General features: G+C 39.2%; 1 protein-coding gene across 5 annotated transcripts in view; it reads right to left on the minus strand.

Moving 5' to 3' along the window:
* Positions 1-20,496, minus strand: part of FBXO34 (F-box protein 34) — a 71,370-nt gene that overhangs the window by 13,213 nt on the left and 37,661 nt on the right. Inside the window, exon 2 of one of the 5 annotated variants that reach the window (XM_061156996.1) lies at positions 17,274-17,353. The exons of 2 other annotated variants lie outside the window; for them this stretch is intronic. The gene's annotated coding sequence lies outside the window, so the exon portion shown is untranslated. Of the gene's footprint in view, positions 1-6,385; positions 6,527-17,273; positions 17,354-20,496 lie in introns of all 5 variants that reach the window. 2 more of the 5 variants (XM_061156997.1, XM_061156998.1) reach the window with 2 other exon arrangements.

The following is a 20,496-nucleotide window of genomic DNA, read 5'->3' on the forward strand; positions in this document are numbered from 1 at the left end:
ATCAACCAAACAGTATCAGAGTAACTTTTAATCCTACTAGCCAATACTAAAGGTGGGCAGAGGGGAGAAGAGAAAAAAAACATTATTACAGAAAATCTAAAGTAAGAAACTCCAGTACTCTTGCCTGGAAAATCCCATGGACAGAGGGGCCTGGTAGGCTGCAGCCCATGGGGTTGCTAGGAGTTGAACACGACTGAGCAACTTCACTTTCACTATTCACTTTCATGCATTGGAGAAGGAAATGGCAACCCACTCCAGTGTTCTTGCCTGGAGAATCCCAGGGACGGGGGAGCCTGGTGGGTTGCCGTCTGTGGGGTCGCACAGAGTCGGACATGACTGAAGCGACTTAGCAGCAGCGGCAGCAAACTAAGAAAACACCTATGGCAATTCAGCACAAAATCTTACCCCAATGGCTCAACAGTAAAGAATCCACCTGCAATGAAGGAGCCTCTGTTTCAGTCCCTGGGTTGGGAAGATTCCCCGGAGGAGGGCATGGGAACCCACTCCAGTATTCTTGCCTGGAGAATCCCATAGACAGAGGAGCCTGATGGGCTACAGTCCACAGGGTCACAAAGAGTTGGATATAACTGAAGCGACTGAGCACATACAAAACCAAGAAAACCTACTGCAATTCAGCAGAAAATCTTAAAAAGAGAAAATAGCAATAGGCAGAAATCACTAGCAGGTCTTGTTTAGTGAAAGAAGCTCCATTATTTTGTATATGCCAAAGTCAGCCAGCAAAAATAACATTGTACTGTGAAATTTTTAAACCTGGCTACTCTCTATGCAAAGGTACTTTCTTTGACCTTCCTCAAAAAGAAGCTTTGGACCTGTTCAGACAACTGGGCAAAGGATAAGTTTATATAGAATTCGAGGGAACTCTGTGGATATAATTTCACTAAGATGTAAGCTCCCAAGGACAGGGACCCTTGTCTACCTGGTATACCACTATTGCCCTAGAATTTTACTCAAAAAATGTTCATTGAATTTGAATGAATGATGTATTCTACATTATACAGCCTGAATCTGGAAACCAGAGTGAGAATGTAACATCCGTCCCTACTGCACAAGCACCTCAACTGGATGGCTATAGCCTGTTGGATTCAACAAGGTATTTAGTGGCAAGAAGAATGTGTGGCAAGTGTCTCAGAAAACAAAACTGCTATTTGTTAAAATGATTTATTATACTATTATTTTCTAAAGAGTTACCTAAAAATTAACTTACTAAAGATCCATCTGGAATACTATTGAAAAAATCAGGTTTTTTCCCCACTGCAAATATATATGAAGAATAAATTCAATCCCACTTATCAGCTATGATTAGAAAGGGAATTCCGCTCACCTGAGGAGCACTGAGCTTGACAAGAATACTCATATAATACATATTAATAGGAATATCTGGAAGGTCATCAAAGATATCAAGTGGGCCCCACAACCCAGTGAATAATACTCAAATGTAAAAATGCAGGTTAAGAAACAGGAGTTACTATAAACTACAAAACTCAACAAAGCCAGATCACCTTCAAGCCTCCCTTCTACAATTTTACCAAAAAAAATGCCCAATTTTGAAACCAAGGTCTTCAGTAAGTAATCCCACAGTTAACTACACTAAGCAGACATATCTTTGACCCAGAAATGATTTTTAATCAATCATATTTTTTGCCTAGAAATGATTTTTTAAAATTAATTGCATAAGCTCATTAAAAGAAATGACTTACATAAGCAAATAAGACTTTAAAACAGCAATTAATAATATACAAGTAGGCAAGTACATACTAATTACAAGGCATATTTATCCCTAATAATTATTTCTTGCTAGGAAATAACCACCAGTAAGCAATCCAAGACAATTTCATAACTGGATGAACTAGGTGGGTCTGAAGTCATCCTGAAGTAATCAGCTACAGCATGTAGAACATCTCAACACCAAATCACATACTATATATTAATCACTGCTACAAAGTCAGAGAAAAAAAATATTAATTCAAAATAAAATGCTTAATTCATTAAATGTGTTAAGTAAAATTTTATTTCCTGACGGGTTTTGATTCAAAATAAACAAAAGGGACAACAGATATCACCATTTTCCAAATTTTACTGAATTAATGGATCTAGGCAACGATCATCAGTAGCTGCTAACATCACAAAACTGAAACACAACCAGACATTACATACTCCTGATGGAGGAAAAAAGACACTTAAAAAAAATTCAGTTCTATTCTGGCCAATCCTTTCGCGCTAGTCTCAGAGGAAATACAGGAGACAGAAAAAATTAATATATATGTGTGCATGTATGTATGTAATTTTAAGTCCTCATCTCTTAGATATACATCCTAAAATCTTTTAAGCTTAAATGATACATTTTCAAAACAAAATGGGGGAAGGAATTCCCTGGTGGTCAGGTGGTTAAGACTTTGACTTCCAATGCAGGGGGTGTGGAGCGGGGGGAAAAAAAAAGAAACAAAACACAAACACAGAAGCAATATTATAATTCAATAGAGACTTTAAAAATGGTCCACATCAAAAAAAAAAGGGGGGCGGGGAGAAATGGTTCAGAGCACAGATCAAGCAAGATTGGCAATTAGATGACAAATTATTGAAGCTGAGCAATAGCAAAGTGGGGTTTATCATTCTATTGTTTCTATATTTGTTCAGTTCAGTCACTCAGTCATGTCTGACTCTTTGCAACCCCGTGGACTGCAGCATGCCAGGCTTCCCTGTCTATCACTAACTTCCAGAGCTTACTCAAACTCATGTCCATTGAGTTGGTGGTGCCATCCAACCACCTCTGTATTTGTTACCTAACTAAATTTTCTCAGAATTACTGGTTTTTTAAAAGGAGAAATAAATAAATGGAAGCATCTGAAAATGATGGATGGCTAAGTCCAGAAATGTCCATCATGCACACACAGTTGGACCTGCATACCCTCTGATTAGAGGGAGAAAACTGGAATTCACAGGTTCCCTGGTTAGGGAGCTCTGCAGGGATTATTGTTAAATCCGTCCCGGATAAGTCCCAGGCTGTTTGATGCAGTACTCCTTCCTGGTTCACACCCAGGGCACCAACCAACAGAAGTTCTTCATGCCCTTTACTGAAAACTGAACAGGAAATAAACCAGAAGGCACAAAAAAGATGAGAAAAGGGAGACAAACACACAGGCAGTCAAATAAAAAAGAACTGAAAGACAACAGTGGTCAAGACCAACCAACTCATTTCTCAAACAAACACGGCTGTCAGTCCCTCATTCTGTAACCTAAATGTGCAGCTTAATACCTGAATCTGCCTTGCAAAAAATGCTCTTAACTTTCACAACTTTAAAGAAAAATATAAATATTTAAATAAATACACATGAAATTTTGCTATTTAAAGATATCTTATTGCAAATTCTTTTCTAACAACAGTCACCCCCCACATTCACTCATGGGGAAGGGGGAAATTACAGTATTAATATTAAAATATTAATATTATTAATAATGTAACCATTGATATTTACTGAGTACTTAAGCTGTACACTATGGAGTTTGATTATATATGTATATGTATTAATTTCATCTTCAGGACAATTTTATGAGATACATAAAATTACTATTATTATTTATTATTCCCATTTCACCAATGTGGAAGCGAATCCTGTGGAAGCTGACCAACTAAGTATAACAAATACTAAGTGCTAGGTCATTTTTTTTTTTAGGCTTTGCCACGTGGCACGTGAGGATCTTAGTTCTCTGACCAGGGATCAAACCTGTGCCCTCTGCAGTGGAAGCACGAAGCCCTAACCACTGGACTGCCAGGGAATTCCTGCTGGGTCATTTTTAAAATGTGCTTCATAATATTTTATATGAGGCCATGTATGAGTATATACACATATATGTATATAACAATTAGTAAAACAATCAAATGATTTGTCTACAAAGTCACTAAATGGTCTGTACACAGGTTCCTAATTACAAGTACAGTGTATTTACAACTGTCACAGACCACATTCACTTTAAGTTCATTTTAACAGAAATGTTTCTCTTGCCCAGGAAATAATCAAAGACCCAAAGATAACTGAACATACACAGATCCAAGCTGAACAAAAAGCCAAAGAAAAAGCATTACATATCATCAACTCCTTAAGAGTATATCCCTGTCTGAAATTTTATAAATCCCTCATTGGGTCAAGTGCAAATCACTTTACACAAAGGAATTCTAAGAAAAAATGCCAGAATTATTCTACAGTAGCATCCTCGTCTCCCACATCTTCATCAATCTGGACTCCAAATACAGGGGCAAATAATGTTAAGGAACTCCTCTGAATGAAAACACCTGCCCTTCGGAGTTGTACCAGATCATTAACGGATCCATCTAACTTGCTAGGTGGGACACCCAGTTTGACAAGGCAACCTCCCCACTCAGGGGACTATTTCATAATCTTAGAAATAAGCCCCAAATTCCACCTTACCTCCCACAAGAAAAGTTGTGCCACATGATCTCCTTGTTTCATTACAAAGCCTCAACATCTTCTCAGTCATCTAAGGTTGAAAACTCAGCACAGTGGTTCTCAAATTTCTTGGAACCTGGATCATTTTCAGAATCTGAGAAAACGTCTTGAGTTCTCTGCCCCAGAAAAATGCCAGAATATCCACAAAAACAACTTTGGACTGAATTTTTGGGAAATCTCAGGGCTGATGATTAAATACCTGCTGCTCTGGCTCCTCCTCCTCCTTTTCCCTTCACCTTCACAGTAGCCATCTGACCTTTCTTCCCCACCTGTCAGTATCTTTATCGCTCTTTATCCATAGAACTACTGAAACCAAACTGGGTCCCTCCCTGCCTAGGTCTCATCCACAGCTTCACCTCTACCCACCAATGGTTACTATAAGCCTTGTTTGAATTCTCAGAATACTCTCTTGGGACACTTACCATGTCTACCTTGTCTCCATCTCCCCTACTACACTTAAGCTCCTGAAAGGTAAGAATAATCTTACTCCCTTCTGTATCTCTTATAAAGCATGCAGCTAAGTGCCCTGCACATGGCAAGCATGAATGTCAAGCCTGAGGACTTAAAAGAAGTCAGCCAATCAGCATAACCTCTTAACTGGAAGGTTAGGCGTGTCTGATTAATCAATGCTTGGGCAGCCCAGGAAGTTGATGCAACTAAGCAGCTCCACCCATCATTTCCTGATCTAGCACCCTGCTCTCTCAGAGATGGGAGGTATGTGAGGTGGAGACTCAGAGGTTCTCCAGCCCAGGGTCAGTTTTCTGCAAAACAAAACGTAGCTGGGCTTGAGCAGCAGCATTTTTCCAGCACTCTAGTTACCTAAAACATTCCTATGGAGTATCAGCTTTTAAAGAAAATCCTGCTCACCAGCCATGCACAAACACACATTTCCATATACTGTCACTTTAGCTACAATAAAAACTTTCATGTTACTAAGAACCTCCAGAACAGAACAATCTAGATATGCAGGCATTCAGCTATGAGTTAGGCAACCTCCTTCTCATTTTCAAAGCCCCAATCACATCCTTTAAATACTAAAATAAATAGATTCTAAGTTTCAGTAAGAAACACTATGAAGTCTCCACATGATTCTTTAGGATATTAAACACAGTTGTCTAAGGTCATGTTTACATATAGATTAAAAAAAACCCAAACATCAGTGTTAACAAAACTGATGATAAACAGGCTCCTGCACATCCAAACTAGAAAGAGGACACAAAATTTTTAGAGCTTCCATCTTTAAGGTATATAAAAGCATAAAGTATGTCCTATTATAATGTTTTGGTTTTTTCTGTGTAAGTTATGTATATTATATATATATATGACTTACACAGAAATATATATATAACTTACACTAAAAAAACACCATAATGCTTTAATTACTTCAATAGAAAGCCCTAACTTCCCTGGTTCTAAATTAGTTAGATAAAGCATGCAGAGTTCACACCCAGAACCGTGAGGTACTTCAATTATTAACAAAGCAAACCACAAAGGAAAACCTGATCAGATTTCAGTGCTGGGTTAAATAGATGCAAAACTACAGATACCAAACAGCAAAGCCAAACAAAATTCTCTCCCCTAAATTTTTATTAACAAGCTTATTCCTCTGTCCTACTGCCCAATCTTATACACAAGATTTTTAATACAATAACATAACAGTAATCTTAATTCACAAACTGCTAGAATTTGTGACTCATGGGTATAATTCTTGCTTTCCATCCTCAAAGCAGGATCCTACTCGCCAGGCAAGATGGCCCTGTAGCTAACAAACCAATCCATCGGAAAAAGAAAATAAACATCTTTCCTAAACAAAACAGCACCTGAGCTGCAAGGAATGTTTTGTATCTACAAAGCACTTTCATAAGCATCTCACTGAGCCCTCTTTCTGTCCCTCAGCTTACGTGCATGTTGGGGTCTTTGAGCCAGCTGCTCCTTCTTTCTCCCCGATCTCTGCATGTCCACCTATCCCCTTGAGGTCCTCATGTCACCACAAACTTCATATTCCTCAGTGTTTTTGTAGTTCACAGCCTGCAACCACTGTGCTGAAAAGGAGATAAAAGCCCAGAAACTGAAACCTGCTTAAGATCACAGTAGTGATGTAGTCATTACTTCAGAGGTCAACATCTTCTGATATGCTAAAAATTTAAAACATCATATTTTAAGTTATAAAAGATTTAAATAAATAAAGAGACTCACCGAGTTCTCTTTATGAAAACATTCTTCAATATGTTTTATTTCAGGAACTGACAGTCCCATCTTGTATTAAACCCTTCCCTCCTAGTTTTAAGACAATGTAAAAAAGCTCTGTATCCAAAACATCTTCTACAGTGATTAGCAAAGAACTAAAAATTTCCAGGGGCAAACCAAAAGCTAACATGCATCACCTGGGAGAGGTGATAGTGCTGAGCCCAGGTCCGACTAAAAGTAGACACTTTGGTGGTGGTGGCTTAGTCGCTAAGTCATGTGCAACTCTTGCAACCCCATGGACTGTAGCCTACCAGGCTCCTCCATCCATGGGATTCTCCAAGCAAGAACACTGGAGTGGGTTGCCATTTCCTTCTCCAGGGGATCTTCTCGACCCATGGATCGAACCCGGGTCTCCTGCATTGCAGGCAGACTCTTTACCGACTGAGCTACAAGGGAAGATAGTAGACATTTTAAAATCAGCCTATTCAGGACTTCCCTGGTGGCCCAACGCTTAGCAATCAGCCTGCCAATGCAGGGGACACAGGTTTGATTCCTGGTGTGGAAGATTCCACGTGCCGAGAGGCAACTAAGCCCACACACCTAGAGCCCATGCTATGCAGCAAGAGAAGCCACCGCAATGAGAAGACCTCACACCACAATGAAGAGTAACCACTAGAGAAAGCCTGCGTGCAGCGGTAAACACCCAGCACAGCCGCAAATAAATAAATGAAAAGTCAACACTTCTTTTTCTTTTAAAAAAAAAAACAAAAAACCTCTATTGAGTGTTGCACACACACTGAATGTCCTCATGCAGAGTGACATTCACTCTAATTCTTTCTTTTACTGAGCAGAATGTCTGTGTGAGAAAAATATTAAAACACTAACACATGATTAAACAGAACATTCCTCAGTTCCTGAATTCGCTTGGAAAATAATTATTTAATACCTACAGATATGCTCCAATATGTCTGAAACTCTAATTCAAAATGAAAGCCAAACAATGTTAACAAAGGTTTCAGCAGCAGTTCAAATGGCGAAAAAGTAGTGTGTGAGTAACCACAGTATCTTTAAAACATGACAAACACAAAAGAATCTGCAGACTGAATGGCAGCATTTGTATTGCATGTGTCAATTTAGTTTCCAAACTTTATTCAAAGTAACATCAAAACAATACTGAAGTACTGTATACATTATGCATCTATTTTCTCTTGACAGTTATGTAAATCGAGAAGCATACAAAGTTTACTAGTTTTGTTCATGTATATTTAATTACATTATAATGTAAAAAAATTTTCAATTCTACTCATACTGAAGGGCCTCAATAAAGTTCTTCCTTCAGATGGTATTCATACGTTCTTCAAATTTACAAGATACTGCTCCCAAGACCAGAAGTTATACAGTGAAAAAGAGGATGACAACAGCATAGAAAAAACTGTTAATGTATCTGTAAGTATATACCACAGTTATTTGATTAAAACTACAAAAAAGGCTGGTCCATCCTCATCCAGATGGGCAACACTGGTGATGCACTCAAACTGCTACTTTCTACAGGGGCATAAAGAAAGAGGGCCCCTTCACTTTGAGGATTTTCACCAATCTTAAACCTAAAAAATTCACCTTTGGTGAATTTTCTCCCATTTCACAAGTATAGAACCATTTCTAGTCTCTAATTTGAATGTTCAAGTAATTATTTCTGGGCTTCCCTGGTAGCCCCGTGGATAAGAATCCACCTACCAATGCAGGGGACACAGGTTTGATCCCTGATCTGGGAAGATTCCCATGCCAAGGAGCAACTAAGCCCATGTGCCACAACTACAAAGCCTCGCTCTAGAGCCCAGGAGCGGAAACTACTGAAGCTGGAGCATCTTACAGCCCGTGCTCTGCACCAAAAGCAGCCACCGCCATAAGCAGCCCACACACCTCAAGGAAGAGAAACACCCACTTGCCGCAATTAGAGAAAGCCCATGCAAAGCAACAAAGACCCAGCACAGCCAAAAATAAACACAATTTTTTTTAAAGGGTAATTATTTCTCCTTCTATTCAAATCTTACAGTTTGAAAGCTAAGTTGTAGAAGAGATCTTTCAATAATTCACTCAGTATTACTGAGCATGTATTGAGCATATACCAGGAAATATTTCAGAAGTTGCGGGTATAACACTGGGCAAGTACAAAAATCCTCATTCTCATCAAACCTGTGTTCTAGGTGGGAGACATGAATAAAACATATACGATACATAAAGGTATATATGGAGGGAAATGGAAGCGAGAGGTATATGCATCTTGCACTAGTAATATATTCAGGCATAAAAAAAATGAAGTCGCTCAGTCGTGTCCAACTCTTTGCGACCTGTGGACTGTAGCCTACCAGGCTCCTCCCTCCATGGGATTCTCCCTCCATGAGATTCTCCAGGCAAGAACACTGGAGTGGGTTGCCATTTCCTTCTCCAATGCATGCGTGCATGGTAAGTCGCTTCAGTCGTGTCCGACTCTGCGCAACCCCATAGATGGCAGCCCACCAGGCTCCTCTGTCCACAGGATTCTCTAAGCAAGAATACTGGAGTGGGTTGGCATTTCCTTCTCCAAGAAACAATAGGTGCACATACAAAAACTGCACTCAGTTGATGCCAGCAGCATAGGGCACACACACATGCACAGAACTCAAACATCTTTTTTAAAACTTTTAAAAAACACATGTCAAGCACATGCACCATCTGTACTGTTTTCCTAGAAATTTGAAACATTCTGCCCAAGTTAGCTATGATACCTCAGGGCTCCTCGAACAGTTTGGGAACTAACAGTCTAGGCTCCCCACAACCCCAGGGGTAATGGTTAATAAATTAACCAACACACTGCGCAAAGTGGCTAGCCCCCAACCTTTCTGCAGGACTCCAGATTTGTAAACTGACTATTTGAAATCTCTACCTGGATATCTAATAAGCATCTCAAACTTTCCCTTTTTCCTGATATAACAATTAAACTTATGCTTTTGGGGGGGGGGTCATTATTATCCATACAGAAAATTATTTGGCTAGTCTAAAATGAATTATACTTGGATTTTCCTAAGCTCTTTAATTCTACTCATAAGCTAAAAGATTAGATAAAATCAGGGTAGATGTTTCAGGTGACAAATCTCAAATCACGATCTGTCTTTTTTCTTCCCACCAACCTTCTTCTCAGATCTTAGCTTTAAACCAATTGTTCAGGAAAATCTCTAAAGACATAGGCCCCAAACAACGTTGTCCCATAGAAAGATCTAAGACAAGGCACTTCAAAATCTAACCACATGTTTATACCAAAGATTACCTGTGGCCCCCACCTGGTGGCCGAGTGGTTAAGACTCAGCTCCCACTAAAGGAGTAGCAAATTTGATCCCTAGTCAAGGAACTAAGATCCTGCATGCTACGTAGTACATCAAATAAAAAGTAAATATCACTTCTAACCTTCACATCCTTTGATTCTCTAGTCCCCTAGACCTTCTCTACCAGTCATCTTCAATGTGGACTAGAGGGTGGAGTGTGGTAATCATATTAATGAGCCTTATTAACAGGAAGCTACTTGATCATCCTCAGGCAAAAAGTAGAGCCTACCAGGATTTGTTTGGAAGTCTTTGTAATGTGATGGAGCCTCTCAACTCCAGATTTTAGATTTTACTTATTCTCCTTTGCAAACTACCTCAGTTGTATTTCGTGCATGCTGAGAATGTTTAGACACACCTTGAGCAGGCCTGCAGTCTCACCTATGAAAAGGTATTTGGATTGTTTTTAAGTCCTTTTGAAAAGTAATGGAGTTGGCTCCTTGTTACTAGGGTGATGACAGCCCTAGAAACAGATATAATTTCCAAATAAAAATTCAAAGCACTCTGTAGCTTTGTTTTTTTAATCAGGAATGAGGTAGGAGGAGCAGCAGAGGCAATTATGGAGTATATTTATAAACATGTAAAGGAGTATGCTTCTTAACTCTGAATAACAAGATTTTAAATTGTTTAATTTACAGGAAAAAATGAAGGGAATAAGAGGACTGAAGAAAATAAACATCTGTTGTTGTTGTTCAGTCGCTAAGTTGTGTCCGACTCTTTGCGACACCACAGACTGTAGCATGACAGGCTTCCCTGTCCTTCACTATCTCCCGGAGTTTGCTCAAACTCATGGCTGTTGAGTTGATGATGCCATCCAACCATCTTTTCCTCTGTTGCCCCCTTTGCCTCCTGGCCTCAATCCTTCCCAGCATGCTAGAGTGTATGTTAACATGTATAGCTCTACACCATCACTGAACTTGGCACTACAGAAATATCCAGAACAGAGGTTGTCAGATTGGTTTTCAGACTGGTCTGAACAGGAAGAAAACTCCACTGAAGTACCCAAGAATCAACCAAAGCACCAGTATTATAGCACCAAGCCTAATGCTTCCAAAACATTAGCAGTTTAAAGGAGAGATGCCACATCTCAATAAATCCTTAAAAGAAAATAATATTCCAGCACCTATTCCTGATTCTAAAAAAAAGTTCTTAGCAAACTAGGGAGAGAGTAAAAGTTTATCTTAATAAAAGGAATCTACCAGAAATTTACAGAAAATAGCATACACATTAGCAAAACATTAAAAATATTCCCTCTCAGAATCAAGAATAAAGATGCCAGCCATCATATTACCAAAAAAAAAAAAAAAAAGACTGAAACATTCAAGGAAAAGACAAAAATCTGTCATTATTTGCACACTACATGTTATGGGGCTTTCAAATTAAACAATCAAATTAAAAGCTATTTGGTTTAATAGTACAAAAACTTATCAAAGACCAAAATTAAAAACAAAAAACATTTTTAAAAGAATTACCACATGACCCAGCAAGTCAACTCCTAAGTATGTACCCAGAAGAGGTACTTAAAAAAACACCATGCACACGTTTATAGCAGCACTACACTTGAATAGCCAAAGGGGAAAACAACCCAGATTTCCACCAGTGGATGAATAGATAAATCATAATATAAACAAATAATGGATTATTATTTCATAATTGATACGGGTTCAATCCCTGATCTGGGAAGATCCCACAAGCCACAGAGCCTGTGTGTGCAGGAGTGCCAAGTCGCTTCAGCCACGTCTGACTCTCTGCGACCCTATGAACTTGTAGCCCACCAGGTCCCTCTGTCCATGGGATTCTCTAGGCAAGAACACTAGCGTGGGCTGCCATGCCCTCCTCCAGGGGATCTTCCTGACTCAGGGGTCAAACCCAGGTCTCCCGCACTGCAGGCAGATTCTTCACCATCTGAGCCACCAGGGGAGCCCCAGCTGACCCTCGCCCCACAACTGCTGAGCCTGCGTGCGGCAACTCCTGAAACCACACTCCCGAGAGCCTGTGCTCCATAACAAGAGAAGCCGCTGCCATGAGGGACCAGTGCACCACAACTAGAGAGCGGCCCCCACACACCGCAACCAAAGAAAAGCCTGGACTTCCTTGGTGGTCCAGTGGCTAAGAATCTGCTTCCTCTCAAGGGAGTGCACGTTCCATTCCTGGCTGGAGAACTAACATCCTGCACACCACACGGTACGGCCAAAATAAAAATTATTTTTTTAAAAAGGTGAACCTTATGGTACGTGATTCTTATCTACATTTAAAAAGTAGATGGAAAAGAACAATCAGTAAGATCTGAGGTGGGAAAAACATAAAAACTCTTTTAAAAAAATATGCTAAGACTACAGTAACCAAAAAAGTATGGAAGGAGAGCAGAAACACGTAAGGAGTTCAAGAAAACAGCAATCTAAATGATTAAAGATGCACAGTGAGTGGAAAAGCAGAATGTCTGAATAAACTGAGAAAAGCAAATATCTGAGTAAAAAGGTAGATACCTACTACACCATAAAAACATAAGAGTGCCAGACAATAAACTGCAAAATTTAATACTGTCAGTTATGAGAAATGATTTTAAAGTATTAGTGGGAAATAATTCCTTACCTAAGCAAAAGACACAAAACACTGAAATACCTGACTAAATACAAATTTTAAGTATCTACTTGGGGCAAACACACCATAAAGTTAAAGACAAGCAAAAGACTGGGAGAATATACACACAAAAGGTTAACTTCCATGACATTAAATAGTTCACCCGGGCCAATGGGGGAGGGACAAGGTGTCACTATTTTAGCAATATTTTAGCATAATGGTGTAAAACAAAAATGAAAAGACTATAGTCTGCAAAATACATAGAAAGGTATACAATGCCCAGCAAACTGGATGTTTTGGAAGGTGAGTTAGGGACATGTGTTTTTTCATATCTATTTTCAACGTTGTTTGAATTTCTGACCACAGAATGCTAATTTTATAATGTCAAAATAATTTTAGAAGGAAAGTCTGAAAGGCAAAACTTGAAGTAGATGAGGGCCACTGAAGGATTTTTTTAAAGGGAAGTATAGCATGGTTGGATTAGTTTTTCTGACAAATCCCTGGAACAGCTTTTCAAAGAAAAGCTGTTTGGAAATATGACCAGTTTGGAAATATGACTCGTAATGATTCATTTCTCTATTCAACAAATGCTGAACACTTATTGGGGCTCGGCACTGAGCTAAGCATTGGGACCAATTATAAATGTTGCAAGTTGTCTCAGCAAAAGATCAAGTATGCTAGATATATTATACTTTGTGCCCTGGTATAAGGGATGTAAGGCACCATGTGAAAGGCATCTGTGGATAATATTCTTCTGATACTCCTTATATTACAAGAGGACCAGATATTCCTGATAATATAATCCATTTTTTGACAACTCGAAAAAGCAAAAAGTCCATATCAGCCTGTTCCTACAAGTAACTGTCTTGTTTTCAAGATTCTCTGACTTGATAAAGTCCATGTTCTAAAAATCTTTGAATAAAGAAATTTCAAAGCCACCCCTGGTCATTTTCTCCATATCTTTTTTTTTTTTTTTCATTCCTTGGTTTTGTCAAAAGATGACTAAAAAAAGAGGACACAATATTAAGAGTTAACCCAAAGGAAAAACATTTTAGTGACTCATATTAGAGATATTTTAAATTGTGATTTAATCTGCATTGGTTTCTTTTTACAGTTGACATGTTCCCATTTTATCACACCCATCTGCTATTGCAACAGCAAGCCAGTTTTAACAAAAGACCATGACTATACATAAAAAATATTTTAAACTTTCTCATCTTAAAACACATTTTTAAAAAGTGTCCACCAAGTGAAGGGAGGCACGAAAAAAAACAAAAAACTCTGCTGATAACTGACAAACAATTCATCCTACCATTTATCTTGCATGCTCAGTCGCTCTGTGACCCTTTGGACTGTAGCCTGCCAGACTCCTCTGTCCATGGGATTTTTCACGTGAGAATACTGGAGTAGATAGCCATTTCCTCCTCCAGGGGATCTTCCCAGCTCGGGGATGGAACCAGCAGCTCCTGCACTGGCAGCTTCATTATCACTGAGCCATTGGAAAATTCCCACCATTTAGCTTAGGGTATGTAAAAAACACGAGAGGTGTGGCAGCAGCTCCAAGTTATACCACTACCTGAGAGCTAACTGCTTAAATATTTGGGGCTGAGGCTGCTGGTTAAGCAGGCAATCACCATCACCTTGACAAAGTCAACTGCCTGAACGAGCTTTTCTTAAAGGTACCGTAATGCTACAATTCTCCCCAAACCATGCCAACAAGGTCCCCCATTTTTATAACTCCTATCTCAAATGCATGCTGTGGGCAATGCCAAGCAAAATGCACGTCAGTTTCTGAGGAAGTGATTATGGCAAGCATGACAGTCAAGACCTAGATACCCCAAGGCAGTTCCAACTTCACAGTATTTTATTGTTTTCACATAAGATGCCTGTTTAAATAGGTTAGTCAGGATGGTTTTCACCCTAATTTTATTTTTATTTACTGTTTTACTTTGCCCACGCTGGGTCTTCACCGCATTGCTTGGGCTTTTCTAAATGCTTCATGTGGTCTTAGTTGCTCCGCTACATGTGGAATCTTAGTTTCCCAACCAGGAATTGAACCTGCATCCCCTGCATTAGAAGGTGGATTCTTAACCACTGGACAAGTCCCTCAAGATGATTTAAGTTATACTTGTGAAAGACTTTTTAATAAGAATAAAGTTTAAACCCCAGAAAAAAATCTTTTCAGATTCTTGGTGGTGCATACTCAGTTGTGTCCAACTCTTTGCAACCCTTTGGACTGTAGCCTGCCAGGCTCCTCTGTCCATGGGATTGATTTTTCAGCCAAGAATACCAGAGTGGGTTTTCATTTCCTTCTCCCAGGGATCTTTCTGACCCAGGGATCGAACCCGAGTCTCCTGCACAGGCAGAGTCTTTAATGCTGAGCCATCAGAGAAGCCTCAGACTCTCTGTAAAGAACATATAATCATATGGAAAAAACCTGGCCTAATCCCCAAGCCATCCTGAGAGAGAGCAGCATTTCTTCCCAGACCGATCACCAGAAATTACAATGGATTTTAAAAAAAAAAAAACTCCTTTGCCAAGAGGAGAAGTGGACAACAGAGGATGAGATGGTTGGATGGCATCACTGACTCTATGGACACAAGTCAGAACAAATTCATGGAGACAGTGAAGGACAGGGAAGCCTGGTGTGCTGCAGCTCCTGGGGTCGCAGAGTCAGACCTGGTGACTGAACAACAAATAACAACAACAAAAAACCCCCAGTCAACAGCACATACAAAGTGACTGACCTCTATCTCATAAACAGAGGGGGGAACCCTCTAATTAAAAACACAAAAGACGATGAGGTAAGGAGAAAACACTGAAGACTGAAAAAGGGGGCAATAAGCGGCACTTACCAGAGCCCTTTGAGTAGGAATATGTAACAACTGGCTATTGCTATAACCAGCTTCACAGCTTTGAAAAAGAAGGTTCACCTAGACATCTAATCTAATTTCACATGCAGAACATCAAATATTTATTTCTTTTACATCCCGTCAGATATCTGTTCCCTTTAGCCACAACTGTCACTGCCCTGAGCCACACAAAAAATTTTTAATGTATGTAAATAGCTGCATTCCTTGAATCTAAAAGGAAGTGTCTGAGAGGCCCACAACTCCCTTCTGAGAGACTACAAACAATTTCTTTCACTGTAGTTGCTACACTGGTAACTGAACACCTTTCAACTCTTGCCTTACCCAAAAGGTAACCACCAATAGACAAAGGAGAACTTAATGGACCATGGGGTGGCCTGGTGTAAAATTAATAGTAATGAGAGTCTAACCAACCCAAACACATCAAATCTAATGGGGAGAGGAGGGCACTGAATTTGAGCATAAGTTAAGAGGGGAGACAAAGTCATAAAATTGGAAGACTCACTACATGAGGGAGCAATAAACATTTGCCACAGAGTAGATAAGGTGACCAGGTTGCCAGATCCAGCCACTTGATGGGCAACTGGAATGGCTACAGAATCTAGGACAATTAGGTACTATGGTTCCAATTCTCTGTAATACCAAACTATATGACCTAAAACTGCCCTGTATTTCTGTATGTCCCCACACATCTATATTAAAAGCCAATAACATCTACTTACAGATGGTTACTTCTTTTTGGAGATGAAAAATATTCCAGAATCAGTAGAATCTTTTCCTGACTGCATTTATGCATGATCTGCAAATCAGGAGGCTGACTAAGCCTACTGAGAACTCCCTTAAATTGCTGAGTCTACTTACCTAATCTTTTTTTTCCCCCAAGAATTAGATGCCAGACTTCTGGGTAAGGATGATGGACTAAACACACAGCTATTCACTGATCCTTCCCAGAACACCAAGGGATTCCTTTTCTTTTCTTTTTTTTTTTTTTAATATGAAAACCCACAGAGATGAAGAGAACTGAAGATTACAGCCACAAATTTTTGAAAGCTGGAAAATAAATGGTTAAGAGGTAAAAGACCCAAAGACCCAAGAAAACTGAATCCTAAGGTAAGCATCACAACTGAGTGACTGAACTGAACTGAAGGTAAGCATCAAGGAATAGGCCTCCAAAAGGCTCAGTGGGGATAAATGGGAAGAATTAATAGAAAATCTTTCTGAAATGCAATTCTCAGATACCCTTCCACTCTCTCAGGCAGGCAGACAAATGCCTTTCCTTCACCCATGCAACACTGAAAATAATCTAAGGAGGTTTATAAATAAACAAGTTTACATGGACTGGAGATCACTAGGTATGGTGAAGACAGTTTAAGCTAACATATGTACTAGATTCCAGTCCCCAGTATGCTGATAAACAAATGTCTAACAACTGGCTGGGGTCTGGGGAGCAGAGGAAGAGGGGAAACAAGGGTAGTTATTTGTAATATTTGCAGCTTACCATAGCTGCTTCAAGCAACCAAACAATGTCACTGAATGCAGAATTCAGAAGAGATGCCTATGACAACATGGTGTTCCCACTCTATAGATAGATGTACATACTCTCAAGAGCATCCACAATTAAAAATGTAATACATAAAGTGGTGAGCTTTTAGAATTTATTAATTTTAATAGAACATTTCATAAGTCTGTATAATCTTTAATAATTGTTGTATGTAGCAACTCACTCACAAAGTTCCTGAAAACAACTGTCTCTGACATGCTAGTACTACCCACTAACCCCAGACCCTTGTCAATACCTTTCTCAAAAGACTGACAGCCAGGCCTTCACTTCCAGGCAGTGATTAGAAGAGACGTCTCTTTTTGCCCAGTGATTAGTCTACAAGGAAAAATATAAAAATATTGACAAGTCCTCAAACTATTTGACCAGCCAGATCATCCTACTTCAACGCTTACAATTGATAAGTCCTACTTGCATGTTCAGAGCTTCCAGTCGGCTTCTTAGGATCCCACTCTTAAATATCAGGAAACAGCCAAGAGTCATTAGACATTCTAGTATAAAAAATAGAAATGGAAATAGAAAAGGCAAGCTGAGAGACCTGGGCAGTCACACAGCACTCTGCACTTTGAAGAGCTCCATGTTAGGTTTGATGCTCTGCTGTTGCTGTCTTAGAATTCTTTAATAATGTTAAACAAGGGCCCCACATTTTCACTCTGTACTCAGCCCTGAAAATTATGTAGCTAGTCCGGACAAAGACTATAATGGCAGAAGAAAATTCTGGGGAGAAAGACATATTAATATTTTCAGAAATATAGCACAAAATAATATAAACATGAAGAACAGTATTTTTTAAAAAAAGGACAAAAAAGAGAGAATCAGAAAGTGATCACTAGCATACTTCCTTGCTAATTTAAAATGTAAGAGCTGAAATGAAAAACTCAATAGAATAGCATAAGAATTCTGAAAGATGAGTCCAGGAGGTCCAATATCTGAATAATAAGAGTTCAAAAGGAGATAAAAAGGAAAAAGGGAGAAGTCATCAAGAATGTGCCTGTGATGCAGGAGACCTGGGTTCAATCCCTGGGTCAGGAAGATCTCTTGGAGAAGGGAATAGCAACCCACTCCAGTATTCTTGCCTGGAGAATTTCATGGACAGAGGCACCTAGCAGGCTTCAGTCCATGGGAGTCACAAAGAGTCGAACACACATCAACAAAACAGTTCCGTGATTGAAAGGATTCATCAAATGCTCAGCACAATGGATGGAACCAAACTCACACTAAGGTATATAATTGTGCAATTTAAACACTGAGAAACAAAAGAACTGATCACATAAATAATTAGGAACTTAATGACTTCAGCTTCAAGAGCAATGCAGTAAATGTGGAGAAAACTATAAAACAATGAAGTCATGCCTTGAAAATTTGCAAGCTAGAATTCTATACCCAGCCAAACAATCAATTAAAAGTAAGGACAGAATAAGATGGGTTCAGTCATTCAAAGTCTCCAAGATGATTAAAAAGCAAACCTTCCCTTTCTCAGGAAGCTATTGGAGAATATGTTCTGACAAAGACAGACACAAGAAGATATGAGATCTAGAAAACTAGAACTCAACACAAAGAGGAAAAGAGTAACCCTAAGATGCTGGTGAAGGGAAGACCCAGGCTAAGAGGTACACATAAAAACAATGGGCAACCAGTCAATATGGGACCATATCTTCAGGAATATGAGAAGCTAATAGAACACCTTAAGTGTTAGGATTTCCTGAAAGCAAATTTGGGCAAGTTGCAATCTGTACTATAAAAGGCATTAATATAAAAGTAAGCAACAACAAAGAAAAACAGAAATTTCACAGACAACCAAAATTGTATAGAAAAGTAAAAGTGTTCACAGATTGTTAAATGGCTTAACTGTGAATAGCACATTCACTCTTAACTGTGTAAACACTGAACACTGATCTAAGCAGTTATGAACACCTATACCAAGATGGGAAAAGAAAAAAAGCTACCTAAGGATGAGGAAAAAGAACTAAATCTTCATCTGCCATAATGGGAAATAAAGTTAATACCTGAAGCTGAGAAATCAAGAAATCAGAATATAAGAATGCTATTAAGAATGACAAGGTTCAGAACTTGCTACCCCCAAATACAGTGCCTTGGCATAGTGAATATTTTACGCTGAAGAAATTTGAGAAATGACAGGTGCAGGAAGGACTATCTGACCTCTTTGAACTCTGAAGCAGGTCCTAAGACCCTTGTGTGAGAAAGGCCTTCCCTACACCTGGAGGAAAGGAGGATCCTTATTTCTGAAGATGAATAGATAAAGAGAAATTCAAAGTAACTGGCCTTGTTAAGCTTCCCATTTATTAACCTGAGCTCATATTATTTTGTCCTATCACATTCTTCCATGACTTTCTATTCTTTCAAACTCAGTATCAAAATGCTCAGGCCTGGATTTCCCTGGTAGTCCAGTGGTTAAGAACCCACCTGCCAATGTGGGGGACAAGGGTTGATCCCTGTTCCGGGAAAATCCCACATGCCAAGGAGCAACAAGGCCCCTGTGCCACAACTACTAAGCCTGTGCTCTAGAACTCGCATGACTTTATAAGAGAAGACAGTGCAATGAGAAGACAATGTACCACAACGAGAGAGAGGCCCCACTCACTGTAACAAGAGAAAGTCCATGAATAGCAACACAGACCCAGTACAGCCAAAAATAAATAAATACATATGTGTGTTAGTCACTCAGTCCTACTCTTTGCAACCCCACAGACTGTAGCCCACCAGGCTCCTATATCCATGGAATTCTCCAGACAAGAATACTGGATTGAGTTATCATTTCCTTCTTCAGGGAATCTGCCCAACCTAGGGTTCAAACCTGGGTCTCCCGCATTGCAGGCAGGTTCTTTACTGTCTGAACTACCAGGGACGTCCACAAATAACTACATATACACATTAAAAAAAAAAATGCTCAGGCCTAACCACTTCTTCAGGTTTTCATTTCCTTATCACACAAAATCTATATTATCAATAAATAAATTTGTATGCTTTTCCTTTGTTAGTATGTCTCTTGTCAGTCCATTTACAGGATCCTAGCTACAGAACCTAGGAGGATAGTAGGAAAAAGAATTTCTACTCCCCTCCAAGAACACACAGGTAAGAATCAGCTATAAGAAATTAAAGCGTTTGCCTCTAGGGAAGAAGTGGGGGATCAAGTGGGAGAACTGCTGCTTTTCAAAACAAGTCTTATAGAGCTACTGAATCATTAAACTATGCACATTTAACACACCGATAGAAAAAATACAAAATAAAAACATGAGAAAAACTAGCACCAAGTTCAGCTTGATTGAATTCATGATTCTTTTTTTTCAGATTACAAGTTTCCCAATAAGAAACTGTTCTCCTTTCATTTGTTGTATTTCCCATTTTTCTACAATTGATTACTCATATAATAAAAAGTTAATAATCATCTTACTACTGTCTGATATTCTAAGTCATCTGCAACTCCAATTATTATTTAGGGA

The sequence above is a fragment of the Dama dama genome, chromosome 12, assembly GCF_033118175.1.
Source record: "Dama dama isolate Ldn47 chromosome 12, ASM3311817v1, whole genome shotgun sequence".
In the NCBI taxonomy this organism is placed as follows: Eukaryota; Metazoa; Chordata; class Mammalia; order Artiodactyla; family Cervidae; genus Dama; species Dama dama.